Source organism: Felis catus, chromosome F2 (genome assembly GCF_018350175.1).
Source record: "Felis catus isolate Fca126 chromosome F2, F.catus_Fca126_mat1.0, whole genome shotgun sequence".
In the NCBI taxonomy this organism is placed as follows: domain Eukaryota; kingdom Metazoa; phylum Chordata; class Mammalia; order Carnivora; family Felidae; genus Felis; species Felis catus.
Window position 1 is genome coordinate 27,871,608 of NC_058385.1, and position 20,539 is coordinate 27,892,146.

Sequence of the window (20,539 nt, forward strand, 5' to 3'; positions counted from 1 at the left end):
TAACCTCCACTAAGCTGTTTTTATGTGCTGGGCAGTGAGTCAATATCTCACACACATTACCTCATTCAATTTTTGCACACCTATAAGGGAAGTATTATTGCTGAGGTACAGAAGTAAAAAGAAATTCTCTGAGTGGTTGCAGTGGCACAGTAGGTGGGACATAAAGTCAGATTTGAAACCGGGTGGTCTGACTCCTGAAAACGTGTTCTTAATCCCTGTCCTACATTTCATGGTGTTTTGAGGGTAGTGCTCCTCATCTCAGCTGTTTGTGAGGGCACATGGCTTTCGATCTTACTTGGTCACCTCAGGCTTTACATTTTGTGATAGTTAATAAGGATACATTTATTATAAGACCATTTCTAACTGGAGGGTATTTCAAGTGCCATCTATTTAAATCCCTTTTGTCTACCCTATTAAAGGAGAACATTTAGTCAGTCAATACAGCTATACAAAGGTTTATCAGTGTCCCTTGAAAGAGTTAGGCTTATTATAGATGAGGAGCCTGGCAAATGAGTACCCGCTCTCATGAATCATTCAGAGTTAGAACTAGACTGCATTGGAAACCCATGGATATCTCTCAATTTAGGGCAGTGCTGTCTACAATTGCTATTTGTAGCTTATATTCCAAACTGAGAAAGCAAATTATACTGATCCTCTTCCATGTTGTACAATACCAAACATGACTGAGCCCTTCTCTCTGCTCTTTTATTTTTCTCCCACCAGAGTCATTATGACGAACAGGTTTGCATCCTTGGGCTGAGGAAGAAGAACCATACTAGACTATTTCTGCTTGATTCATTATCTCCCTAGAGAAATTCAGCACTTCTAGTCTTGCTCAATATCACTCTATGTTCCTTTACTAGTCCTCTTTCCTAAATTTCCTCCCTTGAATGGGAAAGAATGGATGTCAGCCAAGGGAGGAGTCAGAGAGGAAGACGTACTTTCATACAAACAGGGACGGAGATGAAACAAAAGGTAGAGATAAAGAAAAGGAGAGAGAAGAGAGAAGACACATCTTCAAGAGATATTGAGCCATGGTGCTGCGGCATAAACCTCCAGTAAGTCTAATCTAGTAAAGGCATTAATATGTGTGAAGAATTCCATTTCTTTCTCCAAAGGAAAAGAGGGAACAAGAGCTTCTCAGAGAGACATCATGGTCAGGAAGATGGAACAGTGTTTATTTGTTTGTCAGTTTCACTCAGGCTTGCAATGACTGCATAACTAATCTTGACTTCAAGAAAGGTCTATACATTTCTAAAGTTGGGTAAGGGAAGCATCCACAAGTACTCTTCAAAAGTGAAATAATAGCAGCAAAGAAGGAAGGAAAGAGAAGAAGGAAAGAAAGAGGGAAAGGCCAGTCATTAATTAGAATACCTGTCTTCGACTATTAAAATATTGGTAAGTCAAGAAAATTTTTTTATTGTCCTTAGAAGTTTGAAAACAGAATATATTCTGTCATGTTATGAATCAGGAATGAGAATGCTTTGTTATGCGTTATCAATTTTCAGGAAAAAACTTCTGGGAATACCAACAAAAACAAGCTAGTTTTGTTTGCTTTTGGAGTGAATAATACATTTAATGTATTCATCTTAAAAGTCAGTCATTAGGACATTAACCAATTATGAAATTAAAAAATACTTAATTTCCTTTTCCTTCTAAATTAATCACAGTAACCCACAGTGGTTAAGAACATGAGTTCTACTTATACAGAGCTGAGTCTATTAGTTATGTGACCTGTGGCCGGTTATTTTTCCCTTCTCTGTGCTTCTACTTTTTCATCTATGAATTGGGAATAATGACAGTACCTACCTCAAAGGACTTTTGAGGGTTAAATGAGGCAATCACTATAGTGAATTTAGCAGAGCACCTTGCATATTGTAACCCCTCAACATATTGCCATCATTATTATTATTTTAAAGGAAATACAGAGAATTGTATTATGGCCATCATAAATAAGGTCAACAACTAAAGCACCATAACATAAATCATTTAAAAAGCACCCCAAAATAATGAAAATGATTTAAGCAAGGCCTAAAGCATTATTTATTTCTAAAAGTGAAAATCTGAGGAGCCTCAGAGGAGATTTAATAAAATCCTGATAAAGCCAAGCAGTGGACTGGGTTGCCCTCCATCATTGGTCAAATAAAATGCTTCCTGAAATTTGCCACATAAAAAATGAATCTGAGCTTGGCTTCATGCTAGGCAAGCGAAGTCATCTTAGAAATGAGTTTATAGAAAACAAATTCAATAACTGACAGATTCAATAATTTATAAGGCAACATGCCACCTCTTTGCTGGGATTTGCTTAATTTCCCACAGCTGAAGTTTTCAGAGGACGGTTCTCAGAAAGAAGACAAATTTGATCAAACCGTGCATAAAGAATATATTGTTAATAAATATTTTCATTTTTGTTTGACTTTTTTATCATCATCACTTCAGATTTAGTCTAGTCCCACAGTTTTCTCATACCTGTTTGGTATATAGTCTACTAAGTTGTGATCACAGCACACATGTGCTTCCTGTTTACATCACTTAGGAGTCAACCAGAGAGACAGAACCATTAGAAGATACATACTGAGGAAGTTACTGCAGTAAGTTAGCTTACGGGACATGTCTGGGCAATACCAAAGCCCATTGGGCAGGCCACTAAGAAGAGCAGACTGGGATTCTTGGGTACAGTCAAAGCTATTGTCTGCAGGCAGAATTTCTTCTCTCAGGAAACCTCAGCCCTGTTTTTAAAGCCTTTCAACTGATTGGCTCAGGTCCAGCTAGATTATCTAGAATAATCTCCCTTCCTTAAAATCAATTAATTATAGACTTTAATTATATCTACAAAGTACTTCAACACCAATACCTAGATTTGTATTTGAATACCTGGGGTCTGAAGCCTAGTCAAGTTGACACAACAAAAACACCACCACATTTATATGCATTTCCTTAACCCATACTTAAAATCCAAATAAAGCCAATAACAAAGTCATACTTCCACCTACCAGGATACAACTATTCTACTTAAAAATGAAAAGATACTTTTCTTTTTCCACAGAAGAAGATACAAAGTTCTTGAGTGATATTTGCTGTTATCCCTTGATATCCTGTAACTCACTGTTATATAAAGGTAACTAATAGTAGCATCTCATATTCGATGATGAGGGATAAGAGAGGAAAAACAAAAATGTTTGGCTAGTATATACGCATACTTATTCAAAATTAAATAAGGAATACTCATAGTATTACACTCCTTCTTCCTGAAACTGGTCTGATGATTATAGATAGTATTTATAATTACTTTTTTCCACTATCCATTCCATATTCCCTTTGCCGTCAACAAGCATCTCGGTTGGTCATAGTTCTTTGGCCACTGGGATGGCCTAAACTTTCATGTCTAAAGTGTTGGGCCATTAGCACACCTGCCTGAAACAGGTTGTAGTTTTTCATTTAATCACAAAACATTGAAGTACTAAGAGATACTCTAAGGGATCTCCTGTATTTAGGATATCCCTTCCTTCCTCCAGGTATCAACCCAATGTCCTTGATAATAAGGATCCTTGATAATAAGGATTAATAACCTCAGCCAATAGGGTAACCCCTTTCTTGCCTGTTTAGGAAGAAGCATGAGGAGCCCAAAGTAGATGGTTAACATTCACTACAATGTAATTATTATTGTGTTTGCTGATTGAAATATTGCTCTTTGGAACGAAGATCTCTAGACCATCAGAGCTTACAGCTGAGAGGACAGGAAGCAATAATTTTGCTGGTAGATCACTCAGGATAATAATGAGTGGAGTTACTCCCATTTCTATCCCTTGATTTGGGGATTCATGATTCTGGGTATGGACATATATATTGGACAGTATTTTAGGGGATATACATCCTCCTGGAGAACCTTGCCCCAGTCTTGCAACATACCACCACCTAGCTGGAATATATTTTTTTAAGTTTATTTATTTATTTTGAGGCAGGAGGGAGGAGCAGAGACAGAGGGAGAGAAAGAGAATCCCAAGCAGGCTCCATACTGTCAGGGTGGAGTCTGATGCGAGACTCAAACCCATGAACCACGAGATCATGACCTGAGCTGAAATCAAGAGTAGGACACTTAAGCTGCTGAGCCACCGAGATGCCCCTGTAACTGAATCTATAAGGCCATTCCATCATTCCATCAGACTAGCTGCTTCAGGATGATAGAGAACACATCAGGGCTAGTGAATTCAATGAGCATCAGCCCATTGTCACATTTAACTGTTGTGAAGTAAATTGCTTGACCAAAGCAATGCTGTGTGGAATGCCATGATAGTGGATAAGATATTCTATAAGTGCACAGATGATAGTTTTTATATTGCATGCAGAGAAAGCAAATCTGTATCCAGAGTAAATGTCAATTTTGGTAAGAGTAAAGCACCTTCCATAATGGAAGCAGTACACTGAAATCAGCCTGCTATCAGGTAGCTAGTTGATCTTGGAGAATGGTTCCATATTGACGATATAGCATAGGCCTCTGCTGTGGGCAGAATGGGCACTCAGAACTGGAGGTAGCCAGGCTGACCTTGGTCAAGGAGTGAAAGCCCATGTTGGTGAGCCCATGCATAACCTCCATTCCTGCCGCCATGGTGACTTTGTTCTTGAGGCCATCGGGCAGTGATAGGAGTGGCTGGGGAAAAGGTCACTGGTATCCACTCAGTGGTCCATTTTCCATGCTTGATTATTAAAATCTTTCTCTACTAAGGTCATTCTTTGACACAAATATCTTCACCTAATTTGCCCATTTATAGAGGTTCTTCCACATGCCTCTTCCCCGTACTTTTTTGTCACCACTTATTCTAATTATGTTTCTTCCAAGTCCTGCTGGCCTCAGCCCATTAAAATATACAGATTAATACCTCTAACCATTTTCCTTTCCAAGGAAAATGAACAACCAGGTGAACTATTCCTAGTTCTGCTCACTAAGAGGATTTTCCTTCCACAGTGTCTTTCAGCAATGTACCTGAAAAGCTGTAAAGTAGTACCACCACATAGGCCAGGAGTTATGAGGCTCAATTTGTTTGGTCTATGTGAATGGATTTGAAAAGGTTGATTCAACTTAATCTAAACAATGCTTTGTAAGTACATTTACTCCCTATATGTTATGCAGAAGTCTTCATTAGCCCTTCCCAAACCTCACAACTTGATGACCTCTCCCTCCTTCTATATTTTCTCTCGTGATCATTGGCACCAAAATTCCACTTGATTATCAAATCCAAATCTTAAGGGTCATCTTTAAGCCTTCCCTCTTTTTTAACTTTCTCATCTGTAAATTCCCTCCCATGCTCCTCATGTGAACAATTACCACTTTATCCCCTAAATTTGTCTGCAAATACTCCTGTCTATCACCACTGCTTCAACTTAGTTTAGGATCTCACTGTTTCTTGACCCCAGAACTAGTGTGATGTCCTTCTAAATGGTGTCCCAGCTTAGTATTGCTTTCAGCCAATCTGTCATCCAATGACTGTCAAAATGATCTTAAGTTATATAAATCAGTCACTGTGTTACTCCCTATTTTAACCCCAGTGAATTCCTGTATTAAAAAAGCAAAACAGGGGCACCTGGGTGGCTCAGTCGGTTAAGCGTCCGACTTCGGCTCAGGTCATGATCTCGTGGTCCATGAGTTCGAGCCCCTGGTCGGGCTCTGTGCTGACAGCTCAGAGCCTGGAGCCTGTTTCAGATTCTGTGTCTCTCTCTCTCTGACCCTCCCCATTCATGCTTTGTCTCTCTCTGTCTCAAAAATAAATAAACGTTAAAAAAAATTAAAAAAAAATAAAAAAGCAAAACAAAAACAAACTTCTTGGGATAACATTCAAGTATGAACTCATTTGAAGACTTACTCTCAAAGTTTACATTCAGAAAGTGAAAAACAAAACTAAAACAAAGCAGCTCAATTATGAATAATCAGTTTTCTCACTTTAAAAGAATTAAGCCCTTTTTGCTTCCTTTAGTCTCATATTCTGGTGTTCTTTCCTTTTTTAAGACTTGTATTCTCTTTATGCCAGTCTATATGAGGATCCTGTTACATAGGAATATTCATGAATACTCTTTTTTTCCAAGTCCTGAGGTGATACACAAATTATTCTTTAAGTCCCAAATGAATTATCAGTTCCATAAAGTTCTTTCCCAATCCCTCTAAGCAGATTTTATCATGTCTCCCGTACCACAAGAATAATGGATTTGATTTTATTATTGTACTTCACTTTTTTCATAATTTTATATTTCATGGCTATTGCTACCACAGCAAAGTGAAGTTGGTTTTTTTATTATTACATCCTCAAAATCTAACATAGGTCTTGACTTATACGTGCTACATAAATCTCTGGTGAGTGACTAAATGATTGAATGAATCAATAAACAAATGAATGAAGTCAGATAGACTGGCAATAAGTATGTAGTTCAAACATATTGACAATAGGGAGGCAGACTTGGTATCTGAAGGCGAAAGACTATGTATCTTTTTTTTTTTTTTAATTAGAAGAAAGTAGCATAATAATTCCAGGGGAACTGAAATATGAGGCAGATCACCAAGTCAGTGGCTGCTTCTAAACACCTAAACTTCCTGGTCCAGTCATGTGATTATTTTTATATTTCCATTTTTACTGTATTATCTTTTTAGATATAATATCTGATATACATGATAGATATTAGAGTATGAAGCATAATCATTAAATGCATATTTCTGAACCCATCACACAACATTGGAACTACAACACCATAAAAGAGTTTTTCTAAATGTATACATATTTTTAATTATTTTTAAATTTTTTTAGAGAGAGAGAGAGAGAGCATGCAAGTGGGGAGGGGAGGGTCAGAAGGGGAGAGAGAGAGAGAGAGAGAAAGAATCTCAAACAGACTCCACTCTCAGCACAGAGCCTGATGCAGGGTTTGATCCCATGATGCTGGGATCATGACCTGAGCCAAAATAAAGACTTGGATGCTCAACTGACTGAGCCACCCAGGCACCTGGGAATATATTTTTTAAACTTGGGAAACATAAAGCTATTCTGGGACATGCATGGCTGCATTTCCCACCCATTTTTTTTTTATTTTTTTTCAACGTTTTTTATTTTATTTTTGGGACAGAGAGAGACAGAGCATGAACGGGGGAGGGGCAGAGAGAGAGGGAGACACAGAATCGGAAACAGGCTCCAGGCTCCGAGCCATCAGCCCAGAGCCTGACGCGGGGCTCGAACTCACAGACCGCGAGATCGTGACCTGGCTGAAGTCGGACGCTTAACCGACTGCGCCACCCAGGCGCCCCGATCCCACCCATTTTTAAGGTAGATGTGCCCATATCACTTATTTTGAGCTGTAAAATGTGAAGAAAAGTGTAGTATGAGCCAATGCATGATTCCTCGTGATTCTCTTTATCTACCACGATGCTTATAGAAACATCTGTTCGTTGAGATGGATCCTCATTAGTCCAAGTCCACAAGTGACCCCCATGAGTAAATACCCCTTGCTGACCCACGTTGTACATGTAGTGAGAGTAACAAATAAACTCTAATTTAAATCGTGAAATTTGGAAGCATATTTGCTACTACAGTTTAACCCAACCTATCCTAACTAATTCATACCATATGAATGTAATAAAGATTTCTTTTTATTCTGGATACTGAAAACACCCCATCCATGTTGCTAAAAGTTGTGCCAAAGTATTATTTTGACAGTCTTCTGTTGATGTGGCATTACTTTTTAAAAGTTTATTCATTTATTTTGAGACAGAGAAAGAGAGAACACATGTGTGGGGGGAAGGGGAGTGAGGGGAGAGAGAGAGAGAGAGAGAGAGAGAGAGAGAGAGAATCCCAAGCAGGCTCCATGCTGTCAGTGCAGAGCCTCACAAGGGCCTCGATTCCATGAATAATGAAATCATGACCCAAACAGAAATCAACAGTTGGATGCTTAACCAACTGAGCCACCCAGATGCCACTGATGTGGCATTTTTTAAAAGAAGTTCCCTAATTGTGTGATTTTTAGATGTTTTCACATTTTTATATTTTGTTACTTTCCAACAAACCCCCTTAAACTTAAATCTATGCATCTCTACTTATTTAAGAAAAAGGAACAGAAGTAGAATAGGTCAAAGCCAAGAGCTTGTCAAAACCTTTGACATAATTTGCTATTTTTTTCCAGAAATAAAGTGATAAATTTATAATTTCACCATGTATGCATGAGCACACATCTAGTACCTTGTTTTTATAACATGTAGATTCGAATTATGATAGTAAATATCTTTTCCATGTACATGGTGGTTCTATTTTTATAAATTTGATACTTTACACACTTAAGCTATTTTTCTTTTGGATTTATATGGCTTTAATATATTAAGTATATTAAACATTTTCTGTTACAAATTGGAAAAACATTTTTGGAAGTCAATTTTTGTTTTTAACTTGATTTATAGTATTATTTTTAATAAATAGAAATTTAAATTTTTATGTAACCAAATCCAACAGTCTTATACTTTGTGACTTCTATTATTTTTATTTTCATTATTTTTTGATGTTTAGAAATCTTTCCTCTTCTCGAGGTACAAAAAACTCCCATAGTTTTACCCAGTATCTTGAAGTTTGATTTTTATTTCAATTTTTTGACATATCAAAATGTATCTAGTTGTAAGAAGTGAAGTAAATGTATTTCCCCCATGCAGTTAAGTAATTTTTACTTACACAAAAACTATAATGTTACATATTATATATTTAAATATTTCCTGGTTACATGTGAATATTTGTGTGCATATAATAAATGTATATATATGTATCTACACATGTATAAATACATGTATCTTAAATGATAAATGGTATACATATTTCCTGGTTAACCTTGTTTATCCTCCAAGGTATCTTTCTATGAGTCTCATGTTTTATTGCAATAGATAGAATATCAGAAACGTTAAATACTAGCAATGTCATACATCATATTATTGTTCCTGATTTGTTTTTTTAGAATTCACTTTTTAACCAAATAGTTTTGAGGGCCAGGTAGAGTTTTGAGGACCTGCATTTGAGGGTCTAGTCGATGTGCCAGGCAGTGTTTTGTGACCTGGGAATAAAGTGGCGAACAACACAGTCTTCCTCTTCTGTAAAGCCCAATTTCTACTTAGGGAAGATAGTCCACAAGTAGACAAAGAAATTGACAAGATCATTGAAGGCAGTGATTGGAGATGTGAAGAAATAAAAATTCTAGCACCGTGAGATATTAGCATGACCGAGGAGCAGTACTATTGTTTCAGTGGTCCGGAAAGGGTTGAAGAGGCAGTATTTTAGAGGAGATAAGACAAAATGCTGGCCGGTAATGACCAGGGAACATAGGAATGAATGAGTAATAAATTCAGAAGCCTTTAAGTCTTCTGGTATCGGAAAAGCAAGAGGATGATTGCAGTGTCTGTACTTTACTGGATAAGGAATGGAGAAAGGGAAGCAATAGCAGAAGAGATTGAAGTTTGGCTAAATTAGGCTTGTGTAACTTCTCAGAACACGGAAAGGATTTTGAATTTGGTTTAGAGCAGAAGTCAAGTTATTTGATGTGGTTTACATTAAAAAAATCACTCCAGTGATTTTACTAGTATGAAAAATGGATATAGGGACACCTGGGTGGCACAGTGGGTTAAGCGTCAGACTCTTGATTTCAGCTCAGGTCATGATCTCATGGTCATGAGATTGAACCCTCCATTGGGTTCCACGCCAGGCGTGGAGCCTACTTGGGACTCTCTGTCTCATTCTCCCTCTTCCTCTGCCCGTCTCCCACTCATGCACATACTCATGCTCTCTCTCTCTCTCTCTCTCTCTCTCTCAAAAAATGGATAAAGAAGTAAGAGGGAAGTAAGGAGGTCATTTATCTGTCTGTTAAAATGGCTAGGTGAATGATGATGGAACTTTGGACAAGCAAGCTAGCAACAGGCATGGAAAAGCAGAGGATTCTGGGGAGGTTTTGAAGGTAGAGCTGTCAGTGTACTGATTGCTATTGGGGTTAGAGAAAAAGAAAAATCAAGGATAGTTGCTATGGGTTGACTCTTGGATGGATAAAGGAATAACATACTGAGATGGGGAAGATTTGGGAAAGAACAGGTCTGGTGCAGTGGGGTGCAGCTGTGAAGAGTTTTGGCTCTTTTGAGGTTAAGACATCTTTTTGATATTCTACCTGGTACAGTATGGAGTATACACTTGTGTACAGAAATCTGGACCTCAGGGAAAAATTTAGAACTGGAGGTAGAAATATTTATTTTTTGAAGGAGGTATGTGAGCTTTAGTATTATTATTATTATTACTATTATTATTTTAATATGAAATTTGTTGTCAAATTGGTTTCCATACAACACACAGTGCTCATCCCAACAGATGCCCTCCTCAATGCCCATCACCCACCCTTCACTCCCTCCCACTCCCCATCAACCCTCAGTTTATTCTCAGTTTTTAAGAGTCTCTTAGAGTTTGGCTCCCTCCCTCTCTTTTTTTTTTCCTTCCCCTCCCCCATGGTCTTCTGTTAAGTTTCTCAGGATCCACATAAGAGTGAAAACATATGGTATCTGTCTTTCTCTGTATGACTTATTTCACTTAGCATGCCACTCTCCAGTTCCATCCACGTTGCTACAAAAGGCCATATTTCATTCTTTCTCATTGCCAAGTAGTATTCCACTGAGGACTGGAGATAGAAATATTTTTACTGCCTCTTGTGACTCACCATTAAGAATGAAGATTGTTAATAGCTAAGTTATTAAGTTATTATTATATTTTCAGAAAAAAATAATTTGGAGCCATTTTCCAATTTTTTCACTATACTCCTGAATATGAACATAAAATTATTTCTACATTTCTGATTTGTAGAATTTTGTTGAGGAATCGATTACACTGGTTTAATTATAAGTACAAAATGTATGTAGAAACACAAAACTATATGTCAAGTAGCAAATAGCAGAAAATTAAGGAAGTCAATCAAAATATGTAAAAGATCTAGATTTCTGGTTCTTAAGTAAAATATAGCATGATTCAAATTGGTGAACTAACTTATGGCCTTCACCACTAATAATATACTAATATATATACTATATATATATATATATATATATATACTATATATACTATATATATACACGTATATATAGTATATATATATATACTATATATACTATATATACGTGTATGTATATACATATATACACATATATATAGTATATATATACTTATATATATAGTATATATATACATATATACTATATATATTAGTATATATATACTATATATACATGCTAATATATATAGTATATATACTAATATATATACTAATAATATATATATTTTTTCACCCAAGATTCTTTAAGATTTAAAAAATAGTGTTTTTTTAAATAATTTTCAAAACATTTTCTAAGAAAATAATCCTGATAATTTTCCTCTTTTATTAAAAAACTCTATAAAAAAAGTATGAATCCTTAATGACTACACATTTTGTCTTATCACTTTTTAAAAAATACCCAATAACTAAGCATTAAAATGTATTATTCTGTTGTTATTTTTCAATGTGAAATATTTCAAGCACATAAATTTATAGATACTAAGGCACCTACTACTTGGGTTGAAAATTTTATTAACATATTTGTCTCAGATCTTTTTCACCCCAAGAAACAAAAATTTATAGGCACAATTTGTGTATATTTATATATTATGTGTGATAGATATATATTTTTGAAAATATGATTATTTAATTATCCCGATATAATGTATGTCTGTCACATGCCCAGTTTCTATATATTTATGCATCTGCTTCAGTACTTCCTCCTTCTCCTATTTGTCTATTTGTCTATTCTTTTAACAATATCATGCTCTCTACAATGCTATAGCATTACATTAATTCTAGGGCACGTATTCCTTCATTCCTTCTCTTCTTCAAAATAATCTTATCTGTTCTTAGCCTTTAATAGCTCCATATAGACTTTAGAATCAGCTTCAGTTCCATGATGAACTGTGTTTTATTTGGTTTAAGTTGAAATTTTTAAAGAATAATTTGGGAAAATTGCCACATTTTTTGGTGGCAATACAATTCTCATTCACTAATAAAATATGTATCTCCATTTCTTCTTTTTTAAAAAGGTTTATTCTTGAGAGGGAGAGAGAGAGCATGAGAGGGGGAGAGAGACAGAGCGTGAGTGGGGGAGAGGCAGAGAGAGACAGAGACACAGAATTTGAAGCAGGCTCCAGGCTCTGAGCTATCAGCACACAGCCTGACATGGGGCTCCAACTCAGAAACCGCTAAAACATGACTGGGCTGAAGTCAGACGCTTAACCAACTGAGCCACCCAGGTGCCCCTCTTCTTCTTTTTTTTAAAAATGTCTTTAAAGATCTTTCACATTTCTATTGGATTTCCTTGGGAATTTTATATTCTCTTCTTATTGTGATAGGTGCTTTATTATTGCATTTGTTACACTTTTACCTGTTTTGACTTTTGTATGTTGGCACTGGGTCCAACAACATTGACGAAATCTCTCAGGTTACCAGTTCATCTGCAAAGTCACTTGGACTTTCTATGTACACAATCACATGATTTCTAAATAATGAAAATGTTGCCTTTCTCCTTTCAGACCTTATCTCATATACTGTATTTTTACCTTTTGCATTGGCCACAACTCCTAAGGGAAACTTAAAAAATGATGGGCGTTGGAATGAGAATAATAAAAGGGGAAGCTAGAAAGAGAGGAGGAAAGACCTGAGGACAAAACTTTAGAGAATGCTTGTTTTCGGGAATCCAAGGCTGAACCAGAGAAGGAGGTCAAGAATGCCCAGGGCAGAAAGGAAATCTGGGCATTATAGTGTCTCAGAAGTAGAGGACGATTTTATTTTATTTTATTTTATTTTATTTTATTTTATTTTATTTTTGAGACAGAGAGAGACAGAGCATGAATGGGGGAGGGTCAGAGAAGGAGGGAGACACAGAATCTGAAACAGACTCCAGGCTCTGAGATGTCAGCACAGAGCCCGACGCGGGGCTCAAACTCAGGGACCGCGAGGTCATGACCTGAGCTGAAGTCTGCCGCTTAACCGACTGAGCCACCCAGGCGCCCTGAGGACTATTTTTAAAAAGAAAGAAGTGTCAAAAGTTGTAAAGTCACTATCATTTCTGAAAAAGGTCCATCGATTTTGTAATCCTTGCTGATCATTGAGAGGCCAGTTTCAGAAGAGTGGCTAGGGTGAAGTTAGCTTTCGATAGGTGAAGGACTAAAAACAGTGTAGAATTAAAGCTGGGGAAATACGATTCTTTCACATTGTTCAGGGGAAAAGAAATAAATGAAATGAAGCAGTAGCTTAAGGGGTCATATGGCTGAGGAGAAATTTTCTGGCTTTAAAAAATAGTGAAGACAGAATTTATTGTAGGCAGAAGGGAAAACGCTATTGGTGATAGAATGATTGAAGAGCGAGATCAGTTTCCAAGAGAAGATTGAGATGGAATAAAAAATAGGACAAAGTGTTAAGCCTGACAAATAGAAGGAAAACTGCTCTCCCAAATGCTGGTAGGAGAGCAGAAAGGGAGAATAAGAATTAAAGAAACAGTAGGAACTGAAGACACACGTTTAAAGGGCTCAAGAATGATTTGTGGGGTTAATGCGAGTCACTGAAAGAACTGTTTTCAAGATCATTCTCTAACCTAACTCTGTGGTCTCCTGCTCAAAAGAGGCTACACAAAAGGCCAGGCACTAAACAAAAGCTTAGATTCATTAGCATCTCCCTAGGACCTTATGATCACAAGATGACCCTGGTGAATCCCAACAAATTTTAGAGCAAGATTCATAAGCCCTTATGTCTGAAGTGGTAAGGGACAAACACACTGGAAATGTATTTTCCATATAAAAGTATTCAAGTTTAGCCATCTTAGTAGGTGGCTGAAAAGCAACATAAGAACAACAGTAACAAAATAACACCACCAACCACAAATTTTTGACCTTGATTTAATCACTAAGCAAGCAATTGCAGCCACTCTTTTGGAGGGAAAGGTGACTGGCTCAACGTTGGAGACTTAGAGGCAGCACTCACAGCTTTGGTTCATGTACCTGTAGCTTTATAAGGAATTCCCTCCCTACTGTCTCCCTCATTCTCATTGTTCTCATCGAGCAAAGACTGGACAAGCAGGAGCCAGCATGATGGACTGAATTAGGGTTTGCTTTGCTATTCTCAGGGCAAGGATATCTGTGGGGAAGGATGAGGCTGGTCAGAAGGTTGTAACGGGTTTAAACAAAGATTCTTCCAGGGCAGCACCCAAGGTCCAAAGACAAACCAACATCAGGCTATTCATTTGAAGGAGACAGGCAGAGCAGAGTAACAGCACAGAACTCAGGATGGGAGGTATCCACAAGGAATTACGGACATTGCTGGAACTTAGCTAAGGCATTTTAGAGCAAGCACATCTATCAGCTTTATGCATCTTAAGGTGAAGCTAGCTGTTGAGAAGGTAGCTTTCTCCAACACTTCAGATCAAGGTCATTTCTGTGTTTGAAAGGCCCCAGTGGCTTGACAGCAGGAAGAACTGGATAGCAGATGGCACGAAGGTATAATCACCTGAGGGATTCCTAGATGTAGTGGAGAAAAAAATTGAGAGGGCTGTAGACCACATAAGGGAGTGGAAACAGATGGAGAGGAGTGTTATTATGTGTCCTGTTTAACTCCAGGAAGCTGCGCCCCGCCCCGGGGGAAATATGGTTAGATTTCAATATGGATTAGAAAATGCAAGCTTAGAAGGTGGATTTGAATCCAGGATTTGTTACAGGGGGAGGAAATTATGAAATAGATAAACGTTAGTTAATGAGAGAAGTTGAACTAACCCTGACCAGGGACAGGTGTGGTATTAGAAGCCTGTCTTCTTTCTGAAAATCTAGCTTATTGGCTAATTCACAGTTTGGACAATGAAGGAGTAATTATGTTTTCTTTCTTTTTTTCTTTTTAACATTATATTAAGAAAGAGGTTGGGGCACCTGGGTGGCTCAGTCGGTTGGGCATACTGACTTCGGCTCAGGTCATGATCTCGCGGTCCGTGAGTTCGAGCCCCGCGTCGGATCTGTACTGACAGCTCAGGGCCTGGAGTCTGCTTCGGGTTCTGTGTCTCCCTCTCTCTGACCCGCCCCCGTTCATGCTCTGTCTCTTTCTGTCTCAAAAATAAATAAATGTTAAAAAAATTAAAAAAAAGAAAGAAAGAGGTTAGCTTACTTCGTTGTGGTTAATAATTATTATTGAACAATCCAGGAAAGTCATTTGATTTGAATTTTCAAATTTACTGAGTAAATATTGACATTGAATTATTGCTTTTATTTGTGGAATCACTCTGTATGGCCCCCAAAATCATAAGGCATGCCCCTTGATTATTTCAGTTTTCAATAGTTGCATGCAGTGGCTTTGGAATCAGTCAGATTTGATTTGAATACTAGCTCTGGAAGGTACTAGCTGTGTGACTTTCAGCAAGTGAGTCACTTAACTTCTTAGAACTTTAATTTTCTCTTTGGTCAAATGATGATAATAATATCTGTCTTGAAAGAGTCACTGCTAAAATAATGTTAAATGAGGCAATGTATATAAGGTGGTTGAAACACTGTAGATATTCACTTATTAATGCATATTATTTTTATTAGCATTATTATTACTGATTGCTACCCTTGCCAAAAATGTTTAAAATGTTCATTGCTTAAAGTCAAATATAAAGAATGTCAAAGACTACCACATCTATGCTTCATTGGTTAGTTGGTCATATGCTCACTATATGTTTTGAGTTGTTCTCATTTTAGAACTAATTCAAACTGGAATTGAATTGAAGTCTTGGTGTCATACATTTGGCAATGTACCTTAGGCTCTAAAGAGGCTCCAGCAGGGTGCACAGCTCACCATATCTTGCCATTATGATATAGTAAAGAGTAATATTATGATGAGGTATTATGTTAAAGATAGTAGTGCTCACCAACACTCCATCTGCTTCCCAGCAACCTTGAATGAGTCAGGTCCATATCAGCGACTCTGGCAAACATCCTGTGGTCAGAACTGATTTTTGCATCGAAGTATGGAAGAGCAGTTTGCAAAGCTCTCCTTGTCTCTGTCTTTCTTGCAGTGACCAGGAACATTCTAGAGAGCTTCAGATCAACTTGGGTGCCTCAGTGACTATGTGGCATAAACTTCCCTGCAGATTCATGTTACATACATAGCAAGACTAGGAAAGATCCTCTATGGTGTGAGGCCACTGAGATTTTGAGGGTGACTTGTTTGTGCAGCATACCTGGTCTATCCTATACACAGTGTTTTTTTGCATGCAAAGATACTTTTTGTCTAATGCTTAAAAATTCATAGTCTCAAGATATAGTATGCACTCAGAATATTTTATTTACCTGCTTATCTCATGTATATATATATATATATGCATATATATATCTCATGCATGATATTATATATATCATGATAGATTTTATTATAATAAATTATATATAATATGAAATTATATATCATCTATAGATATTTTAAATATCTATTTTATATGTATGCAAATTTATTGCATATTATATTTCCATATAATTATATGACAATATAAATTAATTTTAACATATGTAATTTATTACAAATACAGATATAAGATGTGTGTGTGTGTGTGTGTGTGTGTGTCTGTGTGTGTGTGTGTATGTATAATGAGTGAGAGAAGCAACTATATAAAATATTTTGGAGTGCCCTGTCTTTTGAGACTATAAATATTTAATGAATGGAAAAATAGTATCTTTGCACACAAAACATTTTCATAAATATATTCATTCAAAAACATTTATGAGAACCTACTATTGTCTGATTGGGGAAACAATAGATAGGAACATAAAAATCAATGCTGTTATGGAGCTTATATTTTGAGAGAGGACACAGACAATAAACATCATTTTAAAGCAAATTATATACTAGGTATACTATAATTGAAAATTACATTGAATTTAGAAACTTGCCAGGAAGAAGATTAAAATGGGTCAGGGTAATAGTAAGTTTTGGGGGAATGGTGGGGTGTCTTGTTATTTTATTTTATTTGTTATTTTTTAAGTTTACTTATTTAATTTGAGAGAGAGAGAGAGAGAGAGAGAGAGAGAGAGAGAGAGAGAGAGAGAATGAGCACAATTGGGGTAAGGGCAGAGAGAAAGGGAAAGAGAGAATCCCAAGTAGGCTCTGTGCTGTCAGTGTGGAGGCTGATGTGTGGCTCAAACCCACAAACTGTGAGGTGAAATGACCTGAGTTGGAATCAAGAGTTGGATGCTCAATGGACTGAGTCACCCAGGCACCCCTGTCTTGTTCATTTAAATAGGGTGGATGAGGTAGGATCACTATGATGATGACACTTGAAAAAAGCCTAGAGGGAGGAGAAGGAAGTGAAGAAGCAATAAAAAGAGACTTTGGGGGAGTATACTGCACCAATTCAGAGCAGAGGTGAGAGTGGATCTGACAGGAAGGTGGCAGTGGAGATGGTGAGAAGCAGCTGAATTCTGGAAATACTCTGAAGGTCATTACAGAAGTGGCACATAAGATCAAGAGACTGATTAGATAGACAGGAGAAGTTCAAGGACAGAGTCCTGGGTACTTCAACATGAAGATGTCTGAAAAAGGAGGAATCACACTTGATCTTAGCCAAAAGGCCGAGAAGCGATGAAAAAGGAGGAATCACAAAGGAGGCTAAGAAGGAATCTAGGTAGGAGAAAAGTGCAAGTGTATGGGGAGCTTGAAGCCAAGTGAAGAAAGTATTTCCAAGAAAAAAGAGGGTTTTACTATGTTAAATGCTTTGGAGAAGTCAAATATGATGCTATTAAAAATCAACCATTGAATTTAACATGCTGAGAGAATTGGTGGCCGCAACAAAAACAGTTTTGGAAGTAGAAAGTGACTAGAGACAGACAATTCTCTGAAGGAGAGCAAACATGGGCCATAGCAGTTTGAGAAAGTGGGGTGAAGAGATTTTGTTTTGTTTTGTTTTCAAAGACAAGAGAAGTAACAGCATACAAATAAATGGATGGAAATGTTCCAGTAGAGAGGATAAAATTAAGAGCAATGTTGGAGAAAAGTCAGAGAATGTCTGGAGACATGTTCTTGGGCAAGCAGGAGGGATAGGTTGTGGTGTTGTAGTTGGGAGAGAGATTAACCTTTGGAGAACTGACTGCTGGTGTGTAATAAGGAAGGAACAGTATATGGGTACATATACTCATATTCTGGTGGAGAAACTCCTAATTGGTTGGGAGATGCCTCATTCTATGAGTATTCATACCACTGTTCTTTTTAGTATGAGCTGTAGGGGTGTTTTAAAATATAATTTGATTCCTATAAATCAACAAAAAGGTGAATTTTTGCATTTTAGATATAGTGAAATTAACTACCATAACTAAGTAATCTTAAGAACTAAATGTTATCAGGGTGCCTGGGTGGCTCAGTTGGTTGAGCATCCGACTCTTGATTTCAGCTCAGGTCATGACTTCACTGTTTTGTGGGTTGGAGCTCCACATCGGGCTCTGTGCTGACCATGCATGGAGCATGCTTGGAATTCTCCCTTTTCTCTTTGCCCCTCTCCTACTCACGCTCTCTCTGTCTCTCTCAAAACAAACAAACAAACAAACAAGCAAACTTAAAAAAACCCTAAAATGTTAAGAAATTTTAGAGCTTGACATTAGAGTGTTGTCTTCCCTTAAGAAAAAAATTCAAGGGGATTAGCATTATTAATATTTTCTTCCATGAGTTTCCAAGCAGTTCTAGTTAAGTGTTTGTTATAAAGATCAGAGTTTGGCAAACTATAGCCTGCTGGTCAAGTGGGCCTTCCATCTGTTTATGTAAATAAGAGTTTATTTTAACACAGCCATGTCCATTCACTTACTGATGTCTATGGTTGCTTTCATACTATGAAGGCAAAAGTGAGTGTGACAGGATCCTTATTGCCAGAAATCCAGAAATATTAAGTATGGGTCCTTTATGAGATAAGTCTGCAGACTCGTGATTAAACCTATTGGCTCAATTGAGACTAATCCTTGAAATTTTGGATGAAAATAATGAATTTCTACAAATATATAATTCTATATGTATATTTATATATGAATAACTGTCATTCAATATTTCTTATAACCAAACCTTAAAAGAATGTTATTGTATACATCTTTTATTGTTTCAAACAATTACATCTTACAACTTTTTAACTTAATGATTGTAGCATTTCGTTAGTCTGTCACTGGTGGTAATAGTGGTGGTGGTAGTGTGTGTGTGTGTGTGTGTGTGTGTGTGTGTGTACTGAATTTTTTTTAAATTTTGCTTTGTTTGTTTTGGTGATTTGGCACTGAGATGCCATAGCTGGAATGAAAAGCCGTGGGTGCAAAATAAAAATGTTATCTAGATGGTGTTGTAGCAAGGAATATTAGCACATTATTCTTTCTTTAGTTTTATTTAAAAATTTAAAAATAGATGTAGCTTTTCAGAGCAGTTTTAGGTTTATAACAAAATTGAGTCAGAAGAACGGATAACCTCACATAACCCTTGCCCCACACACACACCATCAACATTTCCCCACCAGAGTGGTGCACTAGTTATACGAGCGATGAACCTACATTCACATATTATGTTGACAGTTTACATGAGGATACACTCTTGGTGTTGTATATTCTATGGGTTTGAACTAATATATAATGACATGTTTCCACCATTGTAATATCATATAGAATAGTTCACTGCCCTAAAAATTCTCCATGCTCTGCTTATTCGTCCCTCCTTCCCCATCTCCCCTGACACTCATCTTTCTATATCAATAGTACATCTTAGTTTTTCCCAAGTTTTGACAATTATTAATAAAGCTGCCATAAACATCCATGTGCAGTTCTTTGGTTTGGATATAAGTTATTAACTTCTTTGGGTAAATATCAACGAGTGTGATTGCGTAAGAGTATGTTTAGTTTTGTAAGAAACTGCCAAGCCATCTTCCAAAGTGGGTGTACCATTTTGCATTCCCAACACCAATGAATGAAAATTCCTGTTGCTACTCATCCTTGCCAACATTTGGTTTTGTCAGTGTTTTAGATTTTGGTCATTCTAATAGGTGTGTAGTGGTATTTCATCGTTGCTTTACCTTATGAGTTTCTAATGACATATGTATGATATTGAACATTTTTGCATGTTTATTTGACTTTTGTGTATATTCTTTAGTAAGGTGTTTGTTTAGGTCTTTAGTCCATTTTTTAATCAGGTTGTTCATTTTCTTATTGTTGAGTGTTGACTTTTTTTGTGTGTTTTAGATAATAGTCTTTTATCACATGAGTCTTTTGCAAATATTTTCTCTCAGTCTGTAGCTTGTCTTCTCATTCTCTTGACATTGTCTTTCACAGAGCAGAAGTTTTTAATTTTAATGAAGTCCAGCTCATCAATTCTATCTTTCATGGATTGTGCCTTTGGTGTTTTATTTAAAAAGTTATCACCACATTCAAGGTTATCTAGATATTTTCCCTATGTTATCTTCTAGGAGGTTTATACTTTTACATTTTATATTTAGGTCTAACATCTATTT

The 20,539-nt window shown here is 36.8% G+C and overlaps 1 long non-coding RNA gene across 1 annotated transcript in view; it reads left to right on the forward strand.

The window, feature by feature from the left end:
• The window catches only part of LOC123383048, a 192,983-nt gene that overhangs the window by 124,052 nt on the left and 48,392 nt on the right, over positions 1-20,539 (forward strand). Inside the window, exon 3 of the long non-coding RNA XR_006592305.1 lies at positions 724-1,398. This is a non-coding gene — a long non-coding RNA (uncharacterized LOC123383048). The remainder of the gene's footprint in view (positions 1-723; positions 1,399-20,539) is intronic.